Here is a 4864-nt window from a genome sequence, read left to right as displayed (position 1 = left end):
AAGTGGTTAACATACACACCCACAGCGGTTTGCATTAACGGGGTGCGATTCTGATGCGGTGTGGAATTCGCACAGAAAACGCTGCGAATTCTGCACTGTATCAGTGTGAACCTGGGCTAAATGAAGGGAAATCTGTGTGAAAATGATTTAAATATATTTATTTTTTATTGATGTTATTACGATTATTATTTCATTCTTTGCAGATTGTTCCATGACATCGAGCTATAGAAGTAATCATGGCAGAAAATCATAAACCATCTTGCGTTTCCTTCGTGCTAAAACATTCCCTGAGCGAGGAAAACTGAAAGCTATAAAAATTCCTGGCTGATTCCCGGGGTAAACCATCCACACAATTCCAAATCCAGCTTATGGCATCCCCTTAATCCACCAACAGATCCTCCACTCCCCCGATAATGTACAAATACTTCCTCTAATCCTCGCACAAAGCTCCTCCATATGATTCAGATGCCATCAACAGAAAAGGAGCACCTTGTACTTCCATCTGAAAGATTGATTCATTGCTGAGCCCTGAGGTCTCCAGAGAGGACAGACCGCCGCTCCGCGCGCTCAATCTATATATCGACAGATCCATTCCTAACTCCCAGAAATTCATTTTCCAGAATCAGGAAGGTTTATGGGTTCAAATAAGTGTCAGAGTCTATTCACACTTGTGTGACTTGCCATGCGACTCTGGGGTCCAGAGTCGCATGACAAGTCGCACCCAGGGGCGGACTGACCATTTGGAAACTCGGGCACTGCCCGAGGGCCCGGGTCAGTAGGGGACCCCATGAGATGCCCCTGGTACCTTTTTCATAGGCTTTTTTGAGTTTGGGCAAGGACTCAGTCTGCCCCTGGTTGCACCCCATGTTTCCCAATGACTGTAATTCGAATCAGTGCAACTTCAAGTCGCAGCGACTTGAAAGTAGTTCCTGCACTACCATAGCTCCCAACTGTCCCTGATTTCCATGGACTGTCCCTCATTTGGAACAAAGTCCCTCTGTCCCTCTTCATTTGTCACTCATTTTGGTAAGGTCAGTTTAGTTATATATACAATGCACTATTTATGTATTAAGAGTTTTACAGTGTTAAACCTTTCCTCCAGTTTCTAAATGTCTGCGTTTGTAAATTTCAAAAGCCAATACCTCGGTTTACGAACGCTTCGGTTAATGTAATTTTGCGAAGGAAGGCAAAAAAGCACGATCCAATTTGCTCCTGCAGAGAATAAAAATCCTTCCTGATCCCCCGAGAGACAATCGGATATTCCCTGGATCAGCTTTACCTATAAATGTTATATCCAGTTATATTCTGTGTATCTAGGAAAGAATCCAGGACTTTCTTACATCAGTTCACTGAGCTGGCCACAACCAACTCTTGAGGGAGTCTATTCCACATTCTCACAGCTCTTACTGTGAAGAAACCTTTCCGTGTTTGGAGATGAAATTTCTTTTCCTCCAGACGTAAAGAGCGCCCCTTGTCCTCTGTGATGACCTCATGGGGAATAACTACACCGAGTTCACTATATGAACCACTGATGTATTTATACATGGAGATCATATCCCCCCTTATGTATTATACATGGAGATCATATCCCCCCTTATGTATTATACATGGAGATCATATCCCACCTTATGTATTATACATGGAGATCATATCCCCCCCTTATGTATTATACATGGAGATCATATCCCCCCTTATGTATTATACATGGAGATCATATCCCCCCTTATGTATTATACATGGAGATCATATCCCCCTTATGTATTATACATGGAGATCATATCCCCCCTTATGTATTATACATGGAGATCATATCCCCCCTTATGTATTATACATGGAGATCATATCCCCCCTTATGTATTATACATGGAGATCATATCCCCCTTATGTATTATACATGGAGATCATATCCCACCTTATGTATTATACATGGAGATCATATCCCCCCTTATGTATTATACATGGAGCTCATATCCCCCCTTATGTATTATACATGGAGATAATATCCCCCCTTATGTATTATACATGGAGATCATATCCCCCCTTATGTATTATACATGGAGATCATATCCCCCCTTATGTATTATACATGGAGATCATATCCCCCCTTATGTATTATACATGGAGATCATATCCCCCCCTTATGTATTATACATGGAGATCATATCCCCCCTTATGTATTATACATGGAGATCATATCCCCCCTTATGTATTATACATTGAGATCATATCCCCCTTATGTATTATACATGGAGATCATACCCCCCCTTATGTATTATACATGGAGATCATATCCCCCCTTATGTATTATACATGGAGATCATATCCCTCCTTATGTATTATACATGGAGATCATATCCCCCCTTATGTATTATACATGGAGATCATATCCCCCTTATGTATTATACATGGAGATCATATCCCCCCTTATGTATTATACATGGAGATCATATCCCCCCTTATGTATTATACATGAAGATCATATCCCCCTTATGTATTATACATGGAGATCATATCCCCCTTATGTATTATACATGGAGATCGTATCCCCTCTTATGTATTATACATGGTGATCATATCCCCCCCTTATGTATTATACATGGAGATCATATCCCCCTTATGTATTATACATGGTGATCATATCCCCCCTTATGTATTATACATGGAGATCATATCCCCCTTATGTATTATACATGGAGATCATATCCCCCCTTATGTATTATACATGGTGATCATATCCCCCCTTATGTATTATACATGGAGATCATATCCCCCTTATGTATTATACATGGAGATCATATCCCTCTTATGTATTATACATGGAGATCATATCCCCCCTTGTGTATTATACATGGAGATCATATCCCCCCTTAATCTCCTCTTCTCAAGAGAGAATAAATTCTGTTCCTCTAATCTTTCCTCATAGCTGATCTCCTCCATGCCTCGTATCAGTTTGGTTGCCCTTCTCTGTACTTCCTCCACATACAAGCCCCCCCTTCTATCAGGGTCCACATGCAAGTCCCCCCTTATATCAGGGTCCACATGCAAGTCCCCCCTTATATCAGGGTCCACATACATACAAGTCCCCCCTTATATCAGGGTCCGCATACAAGTCCCCCCTTATGTCAGGGTCCGCATTCAAGTCCCCCCTTATAACAGGGTCTGCATTCAAGTCCCCCCTTATATCAGGGTCTGCATACAAGTCCCCCCTTAGATCAGGGTCCGCATACAAGGCCCCCTTATATCAGGGTCCGCATACAAGTCCCCCTTATATCAGGTTCCGCATACAAGTCCCCCCTTATATCAGGGTCCGCATACAAGTCCCCCCTTAGATCAGGGTCCACATACAAGTCCCCCTTTATATCAGGGTCCACATACAAGTCCCCCTTATATCAGGGTCCGCATACAAGTCCCCCTTATATCAGGGTCTGCATACAAGTCCCCCCTTATATCAGGGTCCGCATACAAGTCCCCCCTTAGATCAGGGTCCACATACAAGTCCCCCTTTATATCAGGGTCCACATACAAGTCCCCCCTTATATCAGGGTCCGCATACAAGTCCCCCTTATATCAGGGTCTGCATACAAGTCCCCCCTTAGATCAGGGTCCACATACAAGTCTCCCCTTAGATCAGGGTCCACATACAAGTCTCCCCTTAGATCAGGGTCCACATACAAGTCCCCCCTTATATCAGGGTCCGCATACAAGTCCCCCCTTATATCAGGGTCCGCATACAAGTCCCCCCTTATATCAGGGTCCACATACAAGTCTCCCCTTATATCAGGGTCCACATACAAGTCTCCCCTTAGATCAGGGTCCACATACAAGTCCCCCCTTAGATCAGGGTCCACATACAAGTCCCCCTTATATCAGGTTCTGCATACAAGTCCCCCTTATATCAGGGTCTGCATACAAGTCCCCCCTTATATCAGGGTCTGCATACAAGTCCCCCCTTATATCAGGGTCCACATACAAGTCTCCCCTTATATCAGGGTCCACATACAAGTCTCCCCTTATATCAGGGTCCACATACAAGTCCCCCCTTATATCAGGGTCCACATACAAGTCTCCCCTTATATCAGGGTCCGCACACAAGTCCCCTCTTATATCAGAGTCCACATACAAGTCTCCCCTTATATCAGGGTCCACATACAAGTCCCCCCTTATATCAGGGTCCACATACAAGTCTCCCCTTATATCAGGGTCCGCACACAAGTCCCCTCTTATATCAGAGTCCACATACAAGTCTCCCCTTATATCAGGGTCTGTATACAAGTCCCCCTTATATCAGGGTCCGCATACAGTACAAGTCCCCCTTAGATCAGGGTCCACATACAGTACAAGTCCCCCTTTATATCAGGGTCCGCATACAAGTCCCCCATTATATCAGGGTCCACATACAAGTCCCCCTTTATATCATAAGCAGAGACCATAAGCAGCCTCTGCTGACATTAATCCTCAATGAGTGCAAATGGAGGATATATTACTGACCCTGAGGGCCAGAAAAAATCTTTTGTGGCCCTCAGACCGCAGTTTGGAGACCCCCTGGTCCACTTGTATAAGATATTTTTTCATCACTTACCAAGCTGTGATGAAGGGCCACCAGTTGAACACCAAAAATGCATTGGCTGTTACTGAATGAGGCCCTCAGGACCCAGAACCGTATAATAGCATCATGGGCCCTTGGGCAAAGTAATGCCCTGGGGCCCCTACTAGCCTGCCCAATTTACGCACCTGCTCCCAATAATGAAAGTATAAATAGTTGATAGAACTAAACATATATTTATTAGTAATTTCAATAAAATCGCTTTTAAACAGTTAGCAGGGGAAGATGTCATTCCAATTGTAGATTTAGCCGAGCGACAGG

Source organism: Staurois parvus, unplaced genomic scaffold (genome assembly GCF_062004578.1).
Source record: "Staurois parvus isolate SC_StPar_1 unplaced genomic scaffold, SC_StPar_1.0 ptg001235l, whole genome shotgun sequence".
Lineage (NCBI taxonomy): Eukaryota > Metazoa > Chordata > Amphibia > Anura > Ranidae > Staurois > Staurois parvus.
Note: the sequence above shows the minus strand (reverse complement) of the source record.